Source organism: Petaurus breviceps, unplaced genomic scaffold (assembly GCF_028583685.1).
Source record: "Petaurus breviceps papuanus isolate PSGF00001 unplaced genomic scaffold, PetGlider_PUasm1.0 688, whole genome shotgun sequence".
Taxonomy (NCBI): domain Eukaryota; kingdom Metazoa; phylum Chordata; class Mammalia; order Diprotodontia; family Petauridae; genus Petaurus; species Petaurus breviceps.
This window is the reverse complement of record NW_027186457.1, coordinates 1722906-1749992: the sequence shown is the minus strand read 5'-3', so window position 1 is coordinate 1749992 and position 27087 is coordinate 1722906. Positions and strand designations below refer to the sequence as shown.

The following is a 27087-nucleotide window of genomic DNA, read 5'->3' as shown; positions in this document are numbered from 1 at the left end:
GCTGCAAATTTAAAGGTCATTACACTAATTATGGTTTGAGTGTGGCAAGTCACAATTTCATTAATCCAGTTCAATTATAGAATCATGTCTTAAGTACTTACCATATCAGAGTATGAGAGAAGACTTTGCTTTGTTAAAAAAAGGAATCTCTTGCCTTAAGGAATTCCTATTCTAATTATATCATTGTATTGAAGAGACAATAAGCAAAAACAAAGAAAGAATTTGTGGTGTAATGGAAAGAATACAGGGCCTAGGGTCAGAAAAGACTGGATTTGAAACTTACTAGCTATGTGGCCTAGAATGTGGTCAATATTTCTTGTAGTGGGTGTTAGATCCTTCTATAATATCCTCTTGTCAAGATTAACTCATCATCAACAAACTTAACAGAAATGAGGCTTTTTTACCTCTGTCAATAATAATGTGTTTTCAATAAGGTATAAATTTGTCATGGAAACTAGTTAACAATCTAATATCACAGTTGAGGATGATTGATTGAGTTAGGACTAAGCACATAGCAGAGATATGCTCTTGGAATCATTTTTTTAAAATTTCCTTTAAAGTGTCTAAAGAGATGGAGAGACACAGAAAATATCAGAACTTAGATGTTCAGTGCAAAGCTGATCCAACATTCAAATACTGTTTTCATGAAAGAAAGTCCATGCCCTCTTTTTCCTAACCCATATTTCCCATGAGGGAATCTTGAAAACCCATAGTTAGTGGAAAGAGAGAGTGGTGGAGTGGTGAGGATTCTGAGACAAATGAAGATCAGGAGGAAGATTCCATGATACAGAAGATGTATTAGTCTGCTTCTCTGTTCCTTTTTTCCTCTAGGAGACTTTTATTTCATCCCTTTTTAGGAGACTCTTATTGCATCCTTTGTCAGGTGCTTTATTCATAAATATTCTCTCTTTGAGACTTTGCGACATTAAATATATTGGCTTTGTCTTATCATCTAAATATTAATTACCTTTCTTTGTCTTTTCATAATATTCAGACTTTTTCATTTTCATAAATTTCTTTCTTTATGAATTGGAAAATTAGATGCCCTGCTTGCCTCTGGTTTAATTAGTAGAAATTATTCAAATTCATCCCTCCTAATAAAAAGACATATTTTCCTTAAAGCTTTTTGGAACATGCAATTTTGGTGTGCAAAAATATTTCTTTTTTTAAGAATATCATTCTTTCTCTTTTATATTCTGTTACTGTTCAATAAACTTAAATAATCTATACTGTTTAACTTCTTTTATATAGAGCATCATAATTATCATTTACAGTATTCTTTGTTTAAGGGTGAAATTCTGGAACTTGGCAGCTACATTTCCAGATGACTTAAATTGAGAGTAACTCTCAGACAGCAGTATATGTGTTCTACTGAAGTGTAGGTTGTCTTCTGTATCAAATATTCATGGACACTTTTCTTGTATGCTTTCCTGAATTATATTGTATAATTCCGTTTTTAATTTCACATGCTGATGGTTGGTTGTTTCCCTCTCTGGAACAAATAATTCTCAGATTTTCATATCAAGTTGTCAATTGTGTTGACTTATAAAGACTTCAAATGCTTTTCTAATTTAATGACTTCTAGCTTTAATATTTCTTGCTTCATTACCATATTTTTTTCATTTTTCTCTACTATTCTCCTTTTCAGATTATTCACCATATGAAGAGTTGTTCACTTATCAAAATGAAAATTAAAGTTCTTCATTTTATATTCTAAATTATGATGTCCATTTTCTTAATTTAAAAAAATTCATTTTTCCTTTCCTCCTTTTATTAAGCATGTTAGCCATTCTGAGATTATTGAAGCTATTATAATTTCATTTCTGTGAGTCCAATACGTTTTTCTCCTCTTAGATCATCCTTGCATTCTTTTTCCCATAGTATTTATTCATTATGTTATGGTATTTTTTTGTTTACTTATTAGTTCAGTCTCATTATTGCCCCCTCCCCAACTTCCACTTGTGATTTTTTTCTCAATTTTTGTCCACTTTTTCTTTTCTTTCTTTAACTTTATGACACATAACTGTTATTTTAATATGACTAAGTGGAGTTGGGATTAAATAGAAGTATTTCTTCATTTATCTTGCTAGAATTCTCATTCAATTTCCCAACCTCTCCAAATTTCTGAAAGTGGGATCCATAGTTCTTTGTCTGTTTTATTGATAATTACTGATATTAAGTTTTACACAGACACACACACACATACCACACACACACACACACACACACACACACAGAGCAGAAGAAAGGGAAAGAGGGAGGGACAGAGGGAAGGGTGAAGGTAAAAAAGGAGGCATGGAAAGAGAGATAGAGAGGGAGAGAGATAAAGAAGGAAAGAGATGAGAATGACAGTAGAGAGAGAGATCAGAGAGAAAGGAAAGAATCACACAGAGAGACAGAACCTATGTTGTCCTCAGTATAGGGATCTTTCAGTGAGTAACACCCTCTACCAATAAAAAGTCTGCAAAACAATCTTTGAGAAATGTCTGGTATACTGAGAAGTTACATTATTTGTCTAGTCATACATTCAGTATGAATAAGTGGCAGGACTTAAACCCAGATTTTTTCTTTTTTTGGCACTTGTCTATACCAGATTGTCTTTCATATTGCTCTCTATAACATATAGTAGGATGGGTAAGTCACAGAATTTACCAACTAGTACAGCTACATTATGTTGGACTGATACCATGTTTGGATGACACAATGTGTCCAGAAGGGAAGAGGACTGGATTGTATTCAGGAATTGGTAATGCTTGTTATGTCCCTAGGCTTCTTTCTGAAACAAAAGCCCATTTCTTTGACATCAGTATTTTTTCTGGTGATGCTATCGGTTAGAAAGCCCAGGGATACATGGTTCCTGAAGAATTAAAGTTGTGAGGTGCTCAAAGTACAATGGAGAGACCAATGGTGGGCATAATTAGACTGCAACACCTAAGCAATGGAAAGTTTCTCAAGAGAAACAGGCTAAAGGCATCATCAGAGAAACACATGACTGGAGAAGAAGATTAACCATTGACACAGTCAGAAATAAACCAGTGGCCATGCTATCCTCTCCACTGATGTCAAGAAGGCTAGAAGAAGGTTCCCAGCATCTTGGATAAACATTTTGTGGAGAACTTAGAGGAAGACATCAACAAGAATTGAATAGGATGAAAAGGCATAGATCGGTTATGCTCTTATTTGGTGGAGGGAGAACTAACATGCTAAGATATTAGATTAATAGATGCATCAAATTATTTCTAATTGATAGATTTCCTTCACTACATGTATATATCTGGATCTACTGCCTTTGTTACTACTGAAAGCTAATTTGAACACATGCTTCCATTCTATTTTGTCATTCAAAGACCAATACCATTTATTAAATTATAAAATTCAAGTAATGAAGAAGTTTGCTTTTTTCCCTCTCGGCTCCCTCATTTTTTTTTTTTTTTGCTCCTTCACTTTGTGTCACAGGCTCATAAACTTTCAGAACTGCCCCTCTCCTTTTGCTTTGTTTCATTTTCTAATTTTTTTAAAGCAGGACATTTATGTGGTACAGTGCCACAGCTACAGAGGTTGACAAGAAATTGGCAGAGGGAGTAGAAGAGCACCTCTGAACCTCAAGATTTAATGGGAGATACTAAGAAGTAGGAAGCACTTTCTCCCCTGAGGCCTGAGAAAACAGAATATATCCATGGGATATATTCATCATAACTCATTTAGGAATGAAAAATGAATGTTCATTTTGAGCAAGGTGAGTAGTTATGATCCCTAAAATAAATGCATATGCTCTCTGTAAAATTAATATGATGTATAACAACCATAAAGGGTGTGGGGGTTTTGTGCTAAAGACAATATATAATAAATAGCCCAAAGTCATTTCTTACCTTGAGACTGAAGGAAATGCCACACTTTTAGTTACTCCTAGTTACTTTCCTACCTGCTAACAAGCTAGCACCATTTTCCTGGAAAAAAAAAAATATATCTACATAAAGGAAGCTGAAAAGCAAAATGTGACCAGTAGCGAAACATTGTAATCCTCTGACCTTTTGTAGAAAGGAAGGTACAATAATTCACAGGGAATTGTATAGGCCTTCCTTTATAAAAGAGGACAAAAGAAGTCTATTGAAGAGAAAAAAGACCTCTCTTGACTCTCTATGGTCTATAGTATGAATTATTTATCTGTTCTTTATTGCATATATGAAATCTGTTCTACGTATAATTCCTTGTGGTCATGAGTGCTTATAAGGTGAGTTAATAGCCACTCTTTATAGGAACATCATACTCTGATGTACCCAGGGTTAACCTGGGTCAAAGTACATATACTAAAGAAAATTAAGCAGTCCCTAAAATGGCCCAGGTCCATCATGTTGGGAAGGAGCCTTTGATATAATGATTACCTACAATTTATTTTTTTAAAGCTGTAGCTGTGGAGATGAGTCTGAAAGTTATTATACTGTTAGTGTTGCAATCTGTATGTAGGCCAAAATTAATTTAAAATCCACCTAGGTGAAAAATAATAGTAATTTCAGGTTTTCAAAGTCATTTCTTCGCACTAACCTTATAAGGAAGATAGTGGGTACATAACATACCAATTTTACAGATAAGAAAACATCCTCACCTAAATGGTGTAACTTGTTTTTGGTTGTATAGCTACTTAGTAGTAGAGATACCAGGTGAATTGGAAAAGGGGGTAAATTTTCCTTCTAAATTGGCAGCCAAGAAAGCAGAGTTTTGAGCCCATTTTATCCCCTTACTCCAACCATGACCTTGGGGAAATAATTTAGCCTTTCTGAGCCTCAGTTTCTTCTGATATAAAATGGAGGAAATGAGATTAGATAACTTCTGAAGTCACATCTAGCTCTAAATTTACATTCTATTAAACAATGATTAATCCCAATGTACTTTCTGTGCTACACTTCTTCACTTGGTGCCAACTTATTTTATGAGATACACTTGAAGAACCTTTTGAATTAAATGCTTTAAAAACATTTAATTTGAGGGGAGATTCATTTGGACATTAAGCTAATGCAATTTGTACCTCTTTGTATCAATTAATTCATTCTCAAAGCATTTTTATAGTTCCTAACTTACATAATAAACTCTTAGTAACAACAAGAACTACAAAACTCTAGCCCGAACTGAAGTATTTTCCTTCTCTAGTAGACAAGCAATATTGCCTTTAAATGTGTGGGTATAGGCATGTTCTCCCATTAACAGACTACTCTGGAATCCATTACAATTTCATGTTCTGCAATATTAGGTGATGCTTGCCATGCCCAAGTCTCCACATTTCTAAACCAGGGGATTAGGGGGGGAAATGATTTGTTCGTAGAGGATGAGAATCCATACCTCTACTAATTTCAGAAAGAGACATTGGCAAAATGGGTAACAATGTTGTGTTTGGGAATTCTTTTAACATTTTAAAAGCCTCAGTCTGGCAAGAACAAAGAATCACTTTGCTCCTAATGTATTAAATATGTTGCCTATTTATATAGTAATTGTTTTATGGAAAATTCATCACTTTTGTTCGGTCTTATCTTTTTTTCCCTCTTGTCCATGCAATGTATTTATGAATTATGCATGGGAGCATAATTAAAAGTAACAATTGGTGAATTGTATTCCATGGACATTGTTCTGTGTTTCAAGTCTTATTTAGACTCTACTAAATTTATGCAAACAGAAGAGCTTGTAATTCAATTCATAACCATCCTTCCTGTGAAGGTTTCCTTTATGTAAAATGCATTGCTTGCTAGGGGCTGTTTTTCTGACCAGACTTGTGCTTTGCATAGTTTGCTCTCTTCCCCCTTTTTATTCAGTAGGCAATTTAGCATCTCCTCTCACATGGAACTTTGTTATAATTTGTTATCCTTTCTCCTCTATCCCCTTCCACTGAGTATCTATAGATCTCACATAGCTAGCTAGCTCTTAGGTACCGCACACACAGTATGTCCATGTATTGACCAAGAGAGATTCCTAAAATTCTATTCTCTGGATACAAGTCTTGAAACTCATACTCTACAAACTTCGATAGTATCTTTCCTGACATTTCTTTTTTAAGGTACAAGCCCTCTGGGGAGGGGAACAAGGTCAAGACACTTTGGAAAATTATGCTGTCCCCATATATGTCATTGTGAGAGGAAAAATTGTTGGGCATAATAGCCTACTTAACCCCAATCAGAACCAACCTTGCCCCTTGCATTTCTTGGAAGAACCTTCCTTTAGAAAACACTTTAATTCTTTTTTTTAAATGATCCTATTAGATGAGATGATGGCCAACTCTTCCTTCTTTCCTCATTCCCCCATCATCCCCAATGACATCTGCAGTCTACTCTACCATCAAGGCCTTAGATTAAATTGTTGAACCAAGACCATTCCTTATATGATAATGACTTATGCCTGGAAACAGATCTTTTTTTTTCCCTCTCTTACCCTAGGTCAGTTCTGCTAATTCCTTTTTCTCCACTAATAATTATTATGTTCCGCTACAAAATGCTCTTCTGTAAAAATGCCATATGATGAACTTGTAGAAAGCAATTGACTCGTTCCTCTTATTGCCAACATAGAATTATTTCTTGCTGACTTCACTCATTAACAACTCACATTTCTCGGCAGTTTGACAACCATGTCTAGATGACAACCAAAAGAAAATCCTGTTTTGTTGTTGTTTTCACTAGAGACATTTCCAATTTATGCTCTGTTTGATTACTCCATTGTATCTGCTTTAATAAGTATATGTATAGTATATATAGTTATCAATTATTATCTTCCCTACTTTACCTTTCCTTCTTATCTTCTTCCATGATTTGAAAAATGCAATTTTTTTAAAAAAGCTTTTTTTCCTGTCTATAATATCAGTCATTTGATCCATCATCTTCCTCAGTTCATTTTCTTCTTTATTAAAAAAAAAAGGATATTTATATTTTTAGACTAAATGTGGGAAATTCAGTCCTGACAAATTACTTCCTCTTGTCATTATTTCCTGGGGCTGTATTATAGGAGAGAGTTTGGGGATGATAGAGTACCTCTGTATTATATTGCACTGGCTGAAAACAATTCCTCATGGCCATTCACTTGAAAGTTTATTTTTTTAATCAGTTAGTTATAAATGTGAGCAATTAATAAAGGAAGCAGGAAGAGAAAGCTAATGGCAGATGCTATAATCTGAAATTGCAAAGACTGTGTGTGGAGGTAGGAGCAGGAGGCTTGGAGTTTCTTAAAACATCCCATATCTTTGACTAGATGATTCTAGTCCTTTACTCTCCATTAGGGAGAGGAAACCCTTTTAAAATGGTCACTTTCTCTTCTGCTCTGACCTGATTATTTCCCTTACAAAATTCTTCTATCTTCTAACCAACGCTCTGAGGGTAGACATATGGAGGTTCTTTAATTAAGTGGTAGGAAGGTCCGCACAAAACACAGAAGAAGAAGGTAGACATAACACAACTGGATCTAGAAGAGACTTTCAAATTAATTTAGAATAGCCTCCTCATTTTATAAAGAAAGAAGCCAAGATGGGTATATCTGACTTGTCCAAGGCCGTGTGGAGTAATTGTCAGAGTCAGGATTGTGCCTCAAGCTCTCTGATTCCAAATTATGGCTGTTTCCCAACTGTCCCTACCCCCTAAATCACTCCACAACCCAAATCCATATGCTTCTTGTCCTATTGAGCTGGGAAAATGAAGTGTCAAAGAGACTAGGGAAAATTAAGCCCTTTGAAATAGAACAGTATTAATTACATTAGAAAGGGGGAAAAAGTCACTTAAGTATTAATGCTATTGCCGATTGGGTATGTCTATTAGTGTCTCTTATCAATAAAACATTAAGCACAGAAATTGGGCTTCCCGCTAGATATAAAAGGCTGTTCAGATAAATTGGGTTAGGAATAAGAGTTCATTTATGCCTCCTCTCTGCTCACCCTGTGGTCCATTAAAAGAAGTTCAAAGACTTCTTCGAATGTGTGTTTTAAAAGAAGGAAGGGAGGTGGTTTATAAAACCAAAGGTCAGGGACTACTTTAAGCTCACTAGGCAATCCACAGAATAATGCACCAAATTAAGAGTGAGGGAAATACAGACTGAAAGATTTTATTTGGTTCTTTGTTTTAAGAGATGCTTATTCCTGATACTTTTCTTTCATATATGGCTCTGTTTACTTTTGCTGACCCTATCAATTCTATCTCCAGAACATAGCTAGCTTCTGTCCTTTTATCTGCTCCTTCACAAGGGCCAATGCAATGGTCCATCTCCTGAATCTATGCCTTAGCACTGAATGGTCTCCATGATTGGGATGCTTTTCCTCAACTGTACTTCCTGGCTTTCCTATTTTTTTTAAACCAGCTTCAAGTACTACCTTCTGTAGGAGTCTTGCCCAAGCCCCATGCCTCCATGCTAATGCTGACCTTCTAAAATCACCTCTGTGCGCATACACACACATACACATATACACACATGCATATGTATGCACGTGTGTATCATATATATGTATTGTGTGCATATGTGTTATAGATAAGACTACATGCATATGTATCACATGTGTCTATATAGCAAATGTATGAACATATGCACATGTGTATATAGTATGCACACCTATACACATAGGCATAGATGCATGCATATATACATGTATGTGCACACACATATATGCACATACATGTATATGCACATACACATACATATACAGTATGTACATAGCTATTTATAACCTGCCTCCCCTGTTAGAATGGGAGCTCCAACAGGGCAGAGACAGTGTTTTTGCCTCTTTGCATATGGAGCACTTAATAGTACCTGGCACATAATCTGTGCTTGCCATGTAATTGTTGGGCAACTAGTTAGCACAGCAGAGAGAATGCTGGGTCTGGAGTCAAGAAAGAAGACTTATCTTCCTGACTTCAAATCTGGCCTCAGACACTTACTAGCTGTGTGACCTTGGGCAAGTAACTTAACCCTGTTTGCTTCAATTTCCCCATCTGTAAAATGAGCTGAAGAAGGAAATAGAAAACCACTCTAGTATTTTTGCCAAGAAAACCCCAAATGGGCTCATGAAGAGTCCAACACAACTGAAAAATGGCTGGACAATATATTATTACTGACTGACACTAAACTCATTATTCCCTCTACAATCTGTGGGTCTTTATACAAGTCTTCTTACATACCTACAAAGGATCCCTTCTTTATCTCTGACTTTTAGAATCTTTACCATTTAACTGGGCTTAGGTTAGGTGGTCTTCCAGGCAGCCCACCCTCAATTCCCTAGTTGTTAATTTTGTTTTTTTCCCCTCCACAAATTACCTTTTACTTCCTTTTCTGCAAACATTGTCTCCCACCTCCTCCTTCAATAGAACATGAGGACAGACAATACCTTATTTTTATGTTGGTATTTATCCTGAGTACCCAACACATAGTATACATTTAATAAATGTTGACTGAATAGAGATGCTACCTTTTTTTATTCATCTTCTCTATCAGTATTTTAGGTAAAATATGTGCTACAAGGTTAGGAGGTAGGAAACGGTATTGCTGGTGTTGGGTACAATATAGGGGATACCCTACCCCAGTTCTCCCTGTCACTTCAGAGAGTAGCTCAAGTGAATGGAAGGGAATGTCCCAGGGTAGGAGGGCAGTTATGCTGAGCTTTTTAGGAGGACCAGACAATAGGAAAGTGGCTCTGCTTGAGAACAACCTTCCATACTTATTGGTGAACAGAGCCTAGTGAAGAGTCTTCATGCTTATCAATTGACTTACTGATTGATTGATTGAATGACAGGTTGAGCAGAGCCTATAAAGAGAAATAGAGACCAAGGTTGAGAGACCAAGGTTAGCTATGTATCATTTTAGATATCCTCTTATGTTATCGGAGGCAGCTAAATGGGTTGGTAGATAGGGCACAGGGTCTGGAGTCTGGAAGACCTGGAAACCAGAACCAGCTTCAGACACTTAATAGCTGCATGACCTTGGGTAAGTCACTTAACACTGTTTGCCTCAGTTTCCTCATCTGTAAAATGAGCTGGAAAAGAAAATGGCAAATCACTACGGTGTCTCTGCCAAGAAAATCCCAAATGTGGACATGAAGGGTCAGACGTGACTGAAATGGCCAAACAATGACAAACTTCTGTTGTCATCTAGGTGAAGAGGCTATTTATGGTGGTCTTTGTTAGTCCAATCCTGTTGCTCAGTGGGAAAGTAAATGATGATGGTGATTGTGGTCAGATATGTTTCAGTAACCCTTCTCCACATGGCATTACCTGAGCTATTTTCTTGTTCCTTGGACAGTTGTGGACACACACAACACTTACACTTAAGCTCTTCAGCTGTAGCATACCCCAAAGGGTATGTATCCCAATAAGGTGAGTTGGAAGTTGGAAGCTCACGGCCACTTCGGAGTTTTTCCACCGCTCATCTTCAGAGTTGAGGCTGAGACAATGCAATTTAATGGTTTGTTTTCCCTCTTGAGTGGTACATGCATTCTTGTCTCTGTGAAGATGAAAAGAGGATAATGAGAAAAACACAAAAAGGAAAAAAAAGAAAGGGTACAATTCGAAATCATTTCCACTTATCACTGGTATCATCACTTTCTCTATAGCATCAGATTAATTCTGACTAAAATGACAAATGTATTACAATGAATAGATGAGATCTTTCCGTCTGGATCAGGCTTGAAAATAAAACAATACTGTACTGATTTTCTCTTGGGAGCATTGTCCTTGTCTCACAATGGTGGAACATTGGCAGAGTTGTTTACACCATTGATGGGAAACAAAGGCCAACTTTGGAAGGATACTGCAGCCCCTGGCTCGAGAATGTCTAGGATTTGTAGCACAGCTTGATGTCAGAGGAAAACTTTTTGGCTTAAAGATCCTGCCAGCTGCTATGGGGGCTTTATGTTTTTCCCAGAGCATGGCCCATTTCCTTAAGGTCACATTTACTGTTCTTTAAAAGACTCCTGGTGGCCACATGGCTTCTTTCCATTTCTGAATTCTGTATGCTCTTTTGATGCTTTCATACCATCCTTGTGGGGTCCTCCTGGAATGAAAGAAGAATGACCCCTGGGGTGTACAGAGGTCAGGGAGATAGCCATAACATTCTACTGTGGAATTTCTCCTATGGACCTGAAGCTCCAGAACTCTACTGGAAAATATCCAATAGTGACCCTAAAAAAATGTCAACATGAGCATCCGTTTTATCCCATGTTTCAATAAACTCCTAAATAAACAACAGGGCAATTAAACTCATCAAATGTACAATATTTGGGGCACTGCGTGTATAGTAATCCCCAATTGTGACCTACATTTCAGGCAAGAATATACGCACAATAAAGTAACTTTTTTGCTTTAATTCTAGAAACGATCAGCAAGATTTGAAATCCTCTCTCTTTGCTCCACAAATTGCTGACAGGAGGCAGCTTCATTTCCTGATGAACTATCAAAATAGACCCTGGAGGATGATCCTAAGCCAAATAAATTAGGTTTAAATTCCCTTCACTTTCTTGTTCTTCAATCAGCCCTATTACTGAATATGAAGAGAAGTTTATTGTCCCCTATCAACTGTAGGAAACTCTTCGAAAACACCTCAGTTACTGTCTTCCTATTCCTCTTACTCTTGTTTTCAGCCCTTTGGTTTATATTATAAATAAACCTTCATCTTCTCAAGTTCAGGGGAATGTGACTGAGAAGAATTCATGCTTGGCTGAGATACCCATGGGAAAGTTTACAAAGCACTTGTCCACACCATGATTAAGACAAACTTCTTTTAATTTTTCACATGAATGAAATGCAAAAGTCCTCATTTCAAATTCTTAGACTTATATGTATTTTGTTCACTTCACTCCTTGACATCTGGGACTGGGACTGTTCAGCTCATTCTGTTCTGAACATTTTGGAAGCAACCTGCCTTCAAAGCTTAAAGCAAATCCTGCTACCTCCATGGAATGCGCTCTTATTGCAACCTCTTCTCAGGGATCAAATATTTCCCTTAAGTTCTACATAAAGTTCTACTTTTTATTCTGCTCGTTTGGCACATAGAATATGATTTTATATTGTTACTTATCTCATGAGAAATGTACGCTCTTATCCCCAAGTAGTCCACAGCCTTTTGAAGGCAGCAACTGTGCCTTATTCCTTTCTTAGATATGGTTTTATAGGATTATAGAGCTAGAGTGAGGGATATTAGCTGTCATTGAATTCATTATATTTAGTTAATAATTATTTGTTCATGATGCTGATGAACAATTTCTGGTTGACTGTTATTTGGGCAGCATTCTCAGTTACATTGCCTGCAGTGGTTCCCCTTTCAATGAGAAGGAAGAGTTACTTTGAAAAAAAGGGGAGGGGAGGTACTGTTCTGCTACATTTTAGAGGAGGCCTCTATTGTCTCTATTGTTGGCTAGGCTGGCAACACCCAACATCTTCCAAGTTTAAGTTGTTCTCTACCAAATTCCCTACATTAGTGAGGAGGTCAAGGTAGTTAAGAGTAAATGAAAGCTCCCAATCATATTAAGACTAGTCTATTAGAGCTTAAGTTGAGGCACTTAAGTCCTAGTTGGATCCTCTCCACAATGGATGTCTTTTAAAGTCTCTGGAGGATCTTTTTTATTTATCTGTCTTTTTATCTATCTATCTGTCTGTCTATCTTTCCATCCATCCATCTATCTATCTATCTATCTATCTATCTATCTATCTATCTATCTATCTATCTATCTATCTATCTATCTATCTATCCATCTGTCTATCTTTCCATTAATCTATCTATTTATCTATCTGTCTTATCTATCTATCTATCCATCTGTCTATCTTTCCATCTATCTATCTATCTATCTCTCTCTCTATCTATCTATCTATCTATCTATCTATCTATCTATCTATCTATCTATCTATCTAATCTATCTATCTATTTTCATAGGAGAGAGCTCACCACCAGTCCCCCACTAAAAAAAAAAAAGTAGTGTTTTTGAAAACTCAGTTGGCTATCCTTTTGGCTACCAAGTACTGCCCATTTGAAATGTTTATTTAAAGTCAACCACCCCATTGTAATTTATCTTCTTTCTTCTAATGTGACAAAGTAAAGCAGTAAAGATAAATCACTTATAAATGAAGTCACCTTTTGACTACTGGACTGAATATGGGGAAGTAACAATTAATATGCATTAAATATTGACTGTGTGTGGGTAAGAACTGTGTTCTGTGGAAAGAAAAACACTTTTTCAATGTTAAGATCATGACATATTTAGAGCAACTATTTAATCATTATTTGTCTGTTCAAATCCATTTCTGAACTGTGCAGAGTATAAGGAAGTACTTTTAAGTAGGCCTATAACCCTTAAGGAATCAGACAGATCTGAAAGGTCTGTTTATGCTGATTCCCTGTGGCTTTTAAGGTAAGTCTACAAGTGTTAAGGCCAGTATTTCCTGGAATCCACTGCTCACTTAGCTGAGTAGGTGGCCTGAGTAGCAAGTTATAATGACCTGAGCTTTTGGTTATGTCCATTTTAATGAGATCTGAATATTCTCAGATGACTGTAACGTTCTTTGCACAAATGGAAGGAGATTCAGCTAAAGAGCTAGTTGAATAATGTCTGTCATACTTCTTTAGACAATCACAGAACTGGACCACTGAAGGGATAACTGGCAGAACCCTGGACACGGGAAAGAGCAAGGTCTGTGGCTATCCTCCCTCTCATTAATTCATTCCCAGATTCCATCATTTGCAAAAGTTCCCAGTTGACCCATCCCAGGCTTCCCAAGGCTTTTGATCAACTTTAAGACATAGGATAGTGGAATCCTTGAACTTCAAATGTCGAAGAGATTTCAATGGCCACCTTGGGCAACTCATACCTAAAAAGGATTTTCCTCTACAACTAACTCCCAAAAGCAGTGATCCAATGAGGAGGAATCTTCCACTTCTTGCTATAGGCAAGGAGTGGGGAAGTTATAGCCACATGTAGCCTTCTGGGTGCTTGGGTGTGGTCTTTGGACTGAGTCCAAGTTTTACGGAAGAAAATTTGTTAAAGGGATTAGTTCTGTGAATTTGGGATTCATTTACAGGGCCACACTTGAGGACCTAGAGGGCCATTTGTGGCCTTGAGACCACAATTTCTCCACCTCTTGATAGACCATTTTGTTTTTGAAGCTTCCTAATTCCTATGAAGTTTTTCCTGGTGCCAAGTCTCAATTTGCTTCTTTTCAGCTCCCACCCATGGCTTTTCTGCATCCTGACTTTTTTCTTGCCACTGTATTTTGATGACTCTGGAAGGGAGAATGAGGTTGATGACTTTGTACAATGCCTCACTTAAATCCAATTCACACAAGAGTCAAGACATCACCCTGTAATGTCATTGATCCTCTTTGAAGATGAAGTATGAATAACAACAGCTATTGAGAAGCCAAATCAGAATTAAAACCTGCTTCTTTTGCCTTCAAGTTCTTTCTTCCTTCCATGGCAGCCACCTCCTTCCTTTTCCCAAATATTTATTAAACACCAATTCTATCTTGCTGTCACAGCTTCAGATGGGATAAAATCTAATGAACTCTCCCTTCTTTTGACTATGAAAGCATGAATCCCAATGCACAATGGAAGGAGGAATTCAGAAGACTAGATTGTAAAACTTTGCCTCCATCTCTTACTTTTCCATCAGACCCTGGAGCAAGACATATAAGTTCTCTGAATTTCAGATTCCTAATCAGGAAAAGTGGGGATTAATAATACTTTGCAGTGCCTGCCTCCTCATGGGAGTATTGTGAGGAGGGCTCTTGGAGACCTTAAATCTCTATGTAATCATGTCAGTTACTATTACTGAATAAGTCCATCTTGCCTTGCATCTGCACTGCAGGGACCACACACTGTTAGCCGTGGCTCACAGAAGAATTTACTAAGGGAAGCTAAGAGGAAATGGAATAAAGGGGAAATTTTACAGACATGACAGAATAGAGGTTTTATCTAAGCTCTGGTTACAAATTGTGTCCAACTCATATTCCTGTTCCTTCAATTGTGCCAGTTATGATTAATCTTAGATTTTTAGCTTTGGGTAGATCTTGCTTAGCCTTCACCCGAGAATCCCTCCCCACTCCCTACCTAATCTTTCCTTAGCCGCAGTCACTAGCCAGTTCAGAGAGCTACTTTATTTTTGAAGTAAGGTCAGGAACCTTCATCCATTGCTCTGTACTAGCATTTTCCTGTACCAAATATAATAATTCAGTTGCGCTACACTGGGCAGGAAGAAGAGACATGGCCAGCTTCTGCTTTAAGGATGGGAGTTTGTTGTGCTGTGCCTTCTGGACCCCCTCCCCGCTACTTTAAAAGAATTTATAATTTACAGAATAAAAAAAGCTACTTATGTAGTCTTATAATGAATGAGCTTTTACTTTTGAACCCAGCTTTCCAATGGTTTATCCCTAATCTCAAGTGTGGGTCTTTGAGCCTCCTGCCATATTTTTCTTATGCCAATTACCTGAAAATTTTTACCTTTGACTACTACCTCCCCCTATTTATGTATTTTCCCTTCAAAATGATCCCCCAGTCTTCAGTCTACTTTGGGATTTATGTCCTATGTGTGTGTTCATTTCTAATAATAAATAATCATAAAAGCCTATATTTTGTTTGCAATATATTTTTTGCAAAGAGTAATCACGGGCAAAATCTCATTTGATCATCACAATAATCCCTTGAGTGGGGGAAGAACATTTTTTTTAACTTGTGTTTTTACAGTAAAGAAACTGAGGCTCAGAGAGATCAAGAAATTTGGCCAAAATCATAAGCTTAATAAATACTCAATTAAGTCAGTAGCAAAATATAGATTTTTAGCAATTCTAGGGTCTTTTTCCCTCATTCTGCATAACTTCTTCCGCATTGAGAACCTCTCCATCCCCTAGCCTCTGCTTTGTCCTAAAGGGTCTGATTCACTTCTCAGGGCCAGCCTTCCCTACTTGGCCTGATGTGCCACATCCTACAATATGATCTGTGATTCAGTATAACATTTCCACAAATTATGCAGAGCTAGAGTCTTTAATCACTTAAATCTCTCAGTTAGCTAATAGATACTGAAGTTTTGTAATCTGAAAAAAAAGTGCAGTTTTTGGACTAAAAAGATGAAAAATAGCCCCCAGTACTGGTCATGTGTCTTTATAGCAAGACACTGAGAATCATATATATTTTTTCTATTCTACCATGTTATGGAAATGCTTATTTTATTTCTTAAGTTCAAAATAATATAAATAAAATTTAAAAATACAATCCACATTCTGTGAGTAAATATGTTAATACATTTTCAGCAATAATAAGAAGGGTATCAAGTTGGGATTTTTAAGAAGTCAATTTCTACCCCTTAATTTATGCCAGTATTTTGCATATAATAAAGTCCTCATTCAGAAAACAACTGATAAAGTAATAAATCTGTCAAGTACATAAATGGACTGTTTGCTCAAGCTATCTGGAAACACTCTCCTACAGAGGCAGATATCCTATTATATCAGGATAGGTGAAGGAAACATTTATCTATTGTGTGATAAACCTGACAAATACCTCCATCAGCCTTGGAAGACCCGCTTCTGGGAACACGCTCATATTTAATTACACCACACTGAGTAAAATCGGCATTTGTCTAGTCTATGATAAGAGGAGAAAAGAGAGAGCTAAGATTACTTTCAATTGAACAATAAAGTAAATATTCATTATCTAATATAAGTAAGACATTTCCATAATCGTTTGAAAGTAGACCTCCATTATAATGCTCAAATGGGCCAGTTTAGATCTGTTTGACCACTGTCAAATCTACATCACCAACATCAACGGAATCACTTTTTGCTGATAAAAGGCAAATGCAGAACCTTGAATCACTTGCTGCTAAAAGAGATCAGAATGTAATCTTTGCATCATGAGGAGTATGGGGGGAAAGTGGCAGACCTACAGATGTCCCTGTGAGCAGAGAAGGGCATTTGGTGCAGGGGGCATTGTGTGAGCAAAGCAGAAGTAGAAATAGTCGTGGTGTGTTCCAGAGCCAACAAAGAGACTGATTTGACAAGAGTGGCAGATTCTGGTCAGAAACAATAGAAAACAGCATGCTATGTAAGTGCACCCTATAATTATTATGAAATATATTGGAGCCAGCATTTATATGCCTATGTATATTGTTTGTCCTTTGCTCTTGAAGAGGATCATGATATCAGGAAGGAGATGTCATAACTTGTAAGTAAATTGTATTTAATTGAGAGAGGACTGTCCATAGTCACCATTCTCACTTTCTCCTCCAGAGCCATCTGGGTTCATTGGCAAGAGATAGAACAAGACAACTGGAAATGGCCCATGATGTAGTGGGGATATTTGACCCCTTTAAGCTAAGGTCTTTCCCAGATCTCAGTTCATCAACACCCATTCATTGGCTAAGTTTAGATAAAAATGAGGCAAAGAATGGTTTCTTTTACCTAGTCAAAAAATAATAAAACAAAATCAGTCTGGGAGGGGTCAAAAAACCCTAAGGGTTTTTTTTTTGTCAAAACAGAAATAATTGCTATTTACACTCACTCTGAGTCATCAGAATCCAGACATCCATCCCTCCCTTCTTCCTTCCCTCTTTCCCTCCTTCAATCTTTCCCTTCCTCCTCTCCCTCTCTCCACTTAGGGAATCATATCCTTAGCTATGGGTACTCTGTCCAAAGGAATATAAATTTTGATCACTGTAACCTAGCAAGATATCTTGGGATTTACAGGCTAGATTTCTTTTTTAAGTTCCATGCCTTGAACCCAAATCATTCTGATTCTCTTTGGTTGGTCAACAAGAGGTCTCAGCCCAAGACTTACTTGGATGCATATACATACATACATACACACATGTATATATGTGAAGATATGCATACATAATGTGTATGTCTACATTATATATGTACACACATATATGTTTAGTCTGTGGTCCTGTGGTCATTTGCTTATTATTTGAGAAGGAACGTATTGCAATACAAAGAATACTGGAATATGTTTCAGGAAACTAGGATTTGAATCCTAGGGCTGACTTTTTGCAGCTGTATGACCTTGGTCAAGTCATTAAAACTCACGGAGACTTAGCTTCCTCACTTAAAAAACAAGTAAAATAACAGCTGCAGCACCTAACAGAAGATTTTTGATGAAAGAAAGTTGTAAATAATGTGAAATCCATGCAATCTCTTTAGGACATCCTTTTCCCATTCTTATTACTACTATCTACTGACTTCAATTTTCTCTCCTACATCTCTCAGTGATTTTAGTACCTGATTGATGGGCATAGCCTATACTGCGATCCTGTCTTCACCACCTCCAGACCTTTAGTATTTACATTAATGACACCTAAATTTCCCTGGTCACTTCCAGCTCAGGCTCTCTCTGGTTTATTTTTTCTTGCCTAACTCCATATCTAGTGTCACAGTTGACCCTTAAACCTCAGCAAAGAAGAAAGGAAAAGAAGAGAAGAAAAGATATACTCATGATCATAAAGGGGGGCATGAAAAGTGGGGGGATTTACTAGTCAGTCAACAAGGTTTAAGTACTTATTTAAGTACTTACTATGTGCCATGCATGCACTTCTCTAAGCACTGGAGATACAAAGAAAGCAACAAACAAAAACCAGATTGCATTCTCAAAGACCCCACAGTCTAATAGGGGAAGCAACATGGAAGAACTATGTACAAACAAGATTTGTACAGGATAACATGGAGATGATCAACAGAGGGCATTAGCATTAAAGGGGATTACAAAATGATTCTTGTAGAAGGTAAGATCTGAGCTGGAACTTGAAGGAAGTTGGGAAGCAGAGTTGAGGAAGGAGAACATTCCAAGTATAGCAGAGAGCCAGTGAAAATTGGAGTTGGAAGGTAGAATGTCAGGTACAAGTAAAAGCAAAGAGGTAAATGTCACTGGATCAGTCAAGGTTGGGGAAGGTGAAGGAGGAAGGTGTAAGAAGAATAGAAAGGTAGGAGGGGGCAAGGTTATGAAGGCCTTTTAATACCAAAAAAGAGCTTTATACCATTTACTAGAGGTGATATGGAGTCACTGGAGTGTATTGAATAGGGGGTAACATCGTTAGAGAGGCACTGTAGGAAGACCAAATTAATAGCTTGATGGAAAATGGTTTGTAGTGGGGAGAACCTTGAGGCAGGGAGATCAACTAGCAGGCTATTGCAACAGTCCATGTGTGAGGTGATGGGGGTCTGCAGTAGAGTGGTAGCAGTGTCGGAAAAGAGAAGGGGACATATACAAGACATGTTATGAAGGCAAAACTGACAAGAATTGGCAATAGATCATATATGGAAGTTGAGAGAATGAGGAGTTGAGAATGGCACCTAGGTTGCAAGTCTGAGTAACTAGGAGAATGAGATAAATAAAAATATTTATTATTTATAAGAAGGGGGAAAATAATAGGAAAGTTCAGAAGAGGATAAGCAGTTCATGGGAATAGTAATTTATTCAGATTTGGACATGTTGAGTTTAAGATGTATCTAGGACAACACATGTAGTTGGAAGTGGGAGTCTCGAGGTCAGGAAATAGGTTAGGTTTTAATAAATGGATTTGGTAATCATCATAACACAGATGATAATTTAATCCATGGGAGCTAATGAGTTCACCAAGTAAAACAGTATAGAAGGAGAAAAGAAAAGGGCCCAGAACACAGCTCTTGGGGACCTCTACCTTTAACAGGCGTGACCTTGTCAAGACCCAGCAAAGAAATCTAAGAAGTGTTCAGACAGGTAGAAGGAAAAGAAACGTAGAGAAGGGTCCCAGAAACCTGGAGAGATGAGAATATCAAGGAGAAAAGGCTGATTGAATGTCAAAAGCTGCAGAGACCAAGAAGAATGAGAATAGAGAAAGGGCCTTTATATTTAGTAATTAAGAACTCATTTGGTAACTTTGGAGACAATACTTCCAGTTGAATGATGAGGTTTAATGATAGACTGACTGCAGGGGGTTATGAAGAGAGTGGAGGGGAAGGAAGTAGAGGTGTCTACTATAGCTGACTTTCTCAAGGGCAGAGAGATATAGGATGGTAACTAGCAGAAATGGATGGATCAAATATTTTTTTTTTCCTTTTTGAGGATGGGGGAGACATGGGTGGAGACAGGAGGGAAGCAGCCAGTAGACAAAGGGAAAAATAAGTGAGAGAGAAGAAATGATAGAGGACATCTGCTGGAGAAGATGGGGTAGAATGTGATCACTTGGGCGTATAGAGTCATTTACCTTGACAAGGAGAAGGGCCACCTCTTCAGGAAAAATAAGTGAAGGAGGAAAAAGTGCCAGAAGACATCCTACAGGCTTCCTTGTTTCTGCCAATGACACCAATATTCTCTGTCACTCAGGCTAGACTTCAGCTGCATTAATGCCTCCTTTCCTTCCTATACCCCCTGCTTCAGTTATCACATGCTGTTGAATTTGCCTGCAAAATCCAGCTTGAATGTCACCTTCCACCTATCATTCCTATGTTCGTATGTGATTTTGGCATTAATCCCATGCTACTTCCATCTTTTTAAACTTTTTCATAAGTATATATGTTTTGTCTTCCCCACTAGATTGTTATATCCTGCAGGACATTTGAACTGTCATAAATTTCTTTAGTATACCACCTGTGGCACTAACATGAACTTTGTACATTATGTGTGTATGTATGTGTATATGAATATACATACATACATACATATATACACATACATACATATATGTATATACATATATATTTTGAAAACTTGTTTAACTTATAAGCAATCCAACATTCAGAGGAGTGTTTCATGTCTATGAGACATGCTTTAAGAAACTAGGGATGTTTAGCTTAAAGAGGAGAAAACTTAGGAAAGACATGATAGTTATATGCAAGTATTTGAAGGGTTATTCTTTGGGAGAGTGATTAGGTTTGTTATGTTTGGCCCCAGAGAGCATACTTATGGGTAATAGGTGGAAGATGAATAGGCTTGAAGTCAAAAGAAACTTCCTAATATTTTAGACTGTACCAAAGTAAAAAATAATACTAATAAAAAGTGTTCATCAAGCAGAATATATAAGATCACTTGGCAGTAATGTTTCCTTTTGGCAGGAGATTTCTTTTTACACATGGGTTGGCCTAGAATGGTTACTGAGGACCTTTCCAATTCTGAAATATCATAATTCTGTGATTCTGGGAGAAGAGACAGATTGCTAGGGACCATCAAGATATTTTCTAGATAGAGGATGATAACTGCCTTAAATATGCATAGATCTGACTCTCTAGGTACTACTCATACCTTTAAACAATATCTCTCAAGTGTCATGATTAGCAGAAAGATGGCAATGATATAATTCAATTATTTTGTCAAAGCAATAATGATAATCTTACTTTCTGATATGATTTTTTGGAAGGGGGAAGGCAAGGCAATTGGAGTTAAGTGACTTGCCCAAGGTCACATAGCTAGTAAGTGTGTCAAGTGTCTGAGGCTGGATTTGAACTAAGGTTCTCCTAACCTCAGGGCTGGTGCTTTATTCTGATGATATGATTTTTGATCTAAAAAGAAATACATAGATCAGCTCAGTCCAATCCCCATATTGTTCAGGGGAGAAAACAAAAGCTCCATAGATGTTTTGACTTATTCAAAATCACCGTGTCACAGGTAGCAAGCTGAAGAACCTGGCTCTGAAGCTAGATGTTTGAACTCCAAATCTTGTCTTTTCAAGTACATGGTCAATTCACCAAAGCATTTTAAAGTTTACTAAATATTTTCTTTTAAGGAAAATCATTGATAGTTTGTGTTGACATAACAAATATTTTCCAACAAGCTCCCTTTACAAAATGTGCCCCTTTCCAAAAACAACAAATTATCAATTATTAAGGAGGAATAGACAGAAAATACAGAAAACTTTCTTTTTAACTACTAGTGTGTAGGATAGTGTGATGATAATTATTCCCATATTACAAATGAATAAGTAATAGCTAAGAAGTAAAGAATTTGTTTATGATCCTAAAATGAATAATTGTCAGAGGTGAGACATAAAACTGAGTTTTTCAGCTCCAGTCCAATATTCTTTTCATGGTGTCCTGATAGCTCTCAATGCTTTCTTTGCAGGAGCATTACTAATAGGTATATGGTATACAATATGGCAATTCCCCCATGCTATTAAATGTCTCATTTAGGAGATTAGATGTTTTCCCCTTTTCACCTAGGAAGTCTTCTGGACCAAACTGGGAAGGACAAATAGGTGCACTGATTAAAAAATCTGTATAAAGAAATGAATATGGGGATGTAGTGGCTATGATGGAATTTGAAAAAGAAAAAAACAAATTCTGCACCTTTTTCTAAAAGGTTTCTAAAGTTTTTTCACATCTGCAACTGAACAAAAACAAGAACTGTGTTCAACATTGTTCCAACATGAAACCTTAAATAAAGTTTGGGATGCATTTCCTAGAGTAAGAAAAAGATTTTTTTAATATCTTAGGAGTTTCTAGAAATGATATTTACTCTTTTAACCAGAATTTCAGAGATTCTATATTCCTAGAAAGTCAGGATCTCTCTTTTTAAACACACTAAGGTCATTCACACCACTTGATCTCTTCTTATACTACGACCCCTACTTAGATTGTCCTCCTACCTCTTCAAGCTTGAACCATCCCTTCCACCTTATCAGTGAAGGTAAAGGAACTTCCCTCTCTTCCCAGTAAGGGAGCATCTCCCATCCCAAAACATGGACCATGTAGTTCAGAGCCTTCTTATCAGGAATTCTTACTACAAAGGTCTATGGGAATATAGAATATTTCCAAAGAGATTACCTATATTTGTTTAAAGGAATGGAATAGAAAGACCAGCTCTTTTCTATCCAACCTAGTCCATCAACATTATATTCTTACTGCCTTTCACATCAACACTAGGCATGACAAAAACAGCAATAATATATTTTCCTCTTAAACTTACTTCACAAAACTTATGAATTCATTCCATGTGGCAATTCCATGGCTCCCATGGATCTCAGAGTTTCTGTGACCTAAAGCATTTATTATATTTTGGGTAAATTTCTGTTGATAACTATCTCCGAAGTTAGCTGAGTTGGTATTCAGATAACAGACACAATCTATCATCACCATCTTAGTCTATACTATCCTAGCCTTCTATAATCCAGAGTCACTTATGCCACAAGGATACTTGTACTATTGTTCAGCTGTTGTGAAAGTTAGTATAGATGGTCATTAGCTTAGGTTGTTCTCCAAGAGACGCTAGGTTTGTGAAGCAATTTTGATGACATTAGATTTTTCTAATAGAAAGCCTTTACAACTTCATATGTTTACATGTGGGAGAAGCCTAAAAGGCCTTTTTATGAATGTGGAATTTGAGTGACTTGTCTAATATAGCCAATATAGCCAATAGGCAGAATGGAACAAGAAGGGGGCAAAAAAAGAAGCCAGCAAGAATGGAATGTGATTGGCTCTTCCAGGACTTTCCCCTTCACCTTCTCAATCACTGCTATTTATTTCATAAGCAATGAAGCATTTACCAGCAGCAGCCAACCAAATCCAGATCCATGTTCTTGATATAAGTTCGGAGAAATAGACAATGCAAGAGCAAGCCAAGAATGGTACAGAGGCAGCCAAAATGAGCATCCAAGGTTTCCCATGACCTGCTGTATCATGCATGAAAACCAACATGTCATAAAAATTTATGGCAATATACATGACTATCCTTCATGAGTGTGGGAGCTATTCCTTCTCTCACAGTGTAAGAATGAACAGTGGTGCATGAAGAGGCATGTTTCTCCCATTGCCTAGGAGTAAGGTGAGATCATATTCCAGACTGGGAGAGACATGACTTGATGTGAGAGTGGTGGAGGTAAGATATGTTGTCTGCTGTTTAGTGCTTCTCAATATAACAATACTTTCTATTTTAAGTAACTATTCATTTTCATCACCATGGGATGGCATGCAATTGATAATGAAATAGCTTAGTATTTTCCATAGGAGGAGAGACAAGTTGAGAGGTTGCAAGCAAGAAGTAACGATGCTGAATCTAGGCTAGCCCATGACTGAGCAAAGTTAGGCTACACGAAGAATAGTTTACAACATGATTGCAGCAAAGCTCAAGTATATCCTCTCCTTTTAAAAGTCTAAACTCTTAGGAGAGTTCCCTAGATTTCAAAAGTAAAATGAATTTTCTCATTGTGCTAAGAGAATTCTCCTTACAGTTTTAAGTAGGTCATCAGAGTATTCACTCTTCTGGAATAGGGACACTACACAGAGGGCAATCAACTCATCTGGTATGCCACTTAAGGGAATAGTGACAAGAAGGACTCTGGTTTGGGGCATTATCCAAGATGGTCAGATGGTACCTTAGACAAAAACCCAGGTGGTTTGATTTAACCTTTTCCTTATTTCATACTCCCACTTTTATTGTCTCATGACATTAAAGAGGACCAACCCAAAGCAAAATAGCAGAACAGAAAACTCATCTTTGGCCTTCTCCCTCTCTACTCCAACCTATCTTTTCTCTAACATTCTTCCATCACTTCTTGACCTCTCTCTCCAAATGTTTGGGCACTTAGCACCCTCTTGCTGCCTAAAGTCCCCACTGTGGCATCTTCCTGTTCCTGTTCTCTTCTTCAGAGCCCAGAGCTTCTAAGTTATTTCTCTTTCTTTCAATTCTAGAAGATTTTCAAATTCCATTTCATCAGAGTAGCCATCTCACCCAGGACTGAGACATAGGTGTTGAAAGACTGGCTGACTAAAGAGGCTAATTAACTTCCCTTGCTGGGTTATTAGTTTGTTTTTGTTTTTCTAATTGACTGTTTACAGAAATTGTCCTCCCTGGCTCCAAAATGAAATGCTGGCATCCATGAGTTTATCAATCATTCTTCCTTCTTAATTGCTACTGACTCACCGTGGTTAAGATTTGCAATTCCTAATTTATAATCTTTCTGAATAGAGTCAGTTCACCTTATTGACTCATGAGATACAGAACTCCCAAGTGTATTTTGCTTCCTTAGAACTTCTCCCACAACTTTAAGGGTATTGGGAAGGAACCCAGTGGCACTGAGTTCAAGTGGAATTATTATAATTTGGTAAGATGCAATCTGCTGCTCAGAGGAATACACAAATTCACCAGGCTCTGGCACTTGTAATGCCACCAACTCAGTGGATATCATTGCTGGTCCCTCCCCTGCCTTCCATCTGGCCCCATGTCAAGGGGCAGTGCCTAATGATTTTCACTGTGAATAATGTTTGTTTGTTTTGTTTTTTTTTTGTAGCCAAATATTTGTCAATGCAAGATTCCAAATCCAAGGAGGGAGGTATTTTCTGGAAAATACCTTTGGATGAAACCATAGATCCTTGTACCAGTGAGACCTTGGATCACAACATGTATCTCACATGAACAATTCAAAATTGACGCCTTCTTTGGAATGGATTCTCATCTAGTGTCATGCCCTGAACTTTTGTTTATTAGTGGTCTCCTTTTAAACTCAATTACCATTAAATGATATACATAATCGAATTCCAGAATAATACAGAATGATCACCAAATTAATCAGTGAAGATATATTAGCCTAAGTTGTTCCAAAAGCCTGAAAATTTGCTGGTGCAATGTGGTATGCTAAAAACAAAAAATCATTAAAAAATAAAATGTATTCTTTAACTCTAATGCTTCGAAGTCAAGCTATAATTTTGCTCCTGGGGCAAAAGGAGGAAGGGAAGGAGGGAGTTGCTCACCTGGAGATTGAACTCTTCCCAAGGTTTCTATGCTGCTGAAAGATTGGTCATTGCTGGAGGAGGGGAGAGGAGCAGCTAGGAGGTAGGCATATGACTGCCAGGGGATCAACGGAAGAATTACTCCTGAGAAAATGCTATTAGCACCTTCTAAATGTCTTTCCCTGGAGCAAAGCTTTATGGCTCCACCCTAGTTACAGCTCTACTGAGTGGTGATCTCATTGGTATGAATACTCCCTTTCCTTGGAAAAATAAATGATACAGTTGCAACTTTTCCATGATTTCTCTTCCTGTACAATTCTTATCCAAACTTTTTTTTTTTTACCAATCCATCATAGGGTTTTCACCCAACATACTTAAAGTCTATTGCTGGTTCTTTCACTGTCACTGAAGTCAATATAATATTTGAACTATCCATCGATTGTCTCTTATTGTTACCATATGGTCAGCCCACCTTTTCTTTCCATCAGAAATGGCCTGGATATGTCAATTATGCCCCTTCTCAAATTATTTATAGCATGCTTTATAGGCAGCTGACACTTCCCTCCATAGACATCTTTCTGTTGTCCTTTACATGGTCACCTGTAATTGTACTGCTTCTAAGATTATGTCATGCCATGATTTTCAGTCGCATAACATCTTCTTCACATAATTATGGATTCCAGTGAGGAGACTTTATAACATTCCAGGGTTTAATAACATTAGTACTAAACTCATTAACAATTATTATATACTTACTATGACTAAGATTTATTATCTTCAAATAAGAGAATTTAAACAACTTCAACATTATTTGGGATTATTTTTTCCTATTTTTACTCTTCACAGAATATTTAATTCAACTCTAAAAACATTTATTAAATGGTTACAATCTGCAAGTGTCTGTGCATGGCTGCTAGTTGGGGCCATAATGTATAGACTGTTGAATCTGGAATTAGAAAGACTTGAATTCAAATCCAGCCTCAGTCACTTACTAGCTATATGACTCTGGGCAAGTCATTTAGCCTCTAGCTGCCTCAGTTTCCTCACCTGTAAAATGGGGATAATATAGTACCTACATCCCAGAGTTGTTATCAGGATCAAATGAGATTATATTTGCAAACTTTAAGCACTATCTAAATGTAAGTTACTACCCCTACTACTACTACTGTTACTACTACTACTACTGCCACCACCACTACTACCACTACTATTACTACTACTTCTACTACTACTATCCACTACTTTTACTACAACTACTTCTGCTGCTGCGGCTGCGGCTGCTGCTGCTGCTGCCGTTGCTGCTGCTACTACTACTACTACTACTACTACTAATACTAATACTAATACTAATACTAATACTAATACTTAATACTACTATACCAAGGGGAAAAACATGAAACAGCTTCTGTTCTAAAAGAAATTACATTCTACTGGGGTAGGAGGGGGTTGAAGGAAGCAGGAATAC

The 27087-nt window shown here is 37.2% G+C and overlaps 1 long non-coding RNA gene across 5 annotated transcripts in view; it reads right to left on the bottom strand.

Moving 5' to 3' along the window:
• LOC138174234 (uncharacterized) overlaps nucleotides 1-25876 on the bottom strand; it is a 46563-nt gene extending 20687 nt beyond the window's left edge. For 3 of the 5 annotated variants that reach the window (XR_011171638.1, XR_011171640.1, XR_011171641.1), the window contains exons 1-3: nucleotides 25644-25876; nucleotides 16492-16575; nucleotides 10275-10452 (exon numbers count right to left, since the gene is read on the bottom strand). This is a non-coding gene — a long non-coding RNA (uncharacterized lncRNA). Of the gene's footprint in view, nucleotides 1-3869; nucleotides 3948-10274; nucleotides 10453-16491; nucleotides 16576-25643 lie in introns of all 5 variants that reach the window. The other 2 variants (XR_011171637.1, XR_011171639.1) reach the window with 2 other exon arrangements.
• Between the last annotated feature and the right edge of the window lie 1211 nt (nucleotides 25877-27087).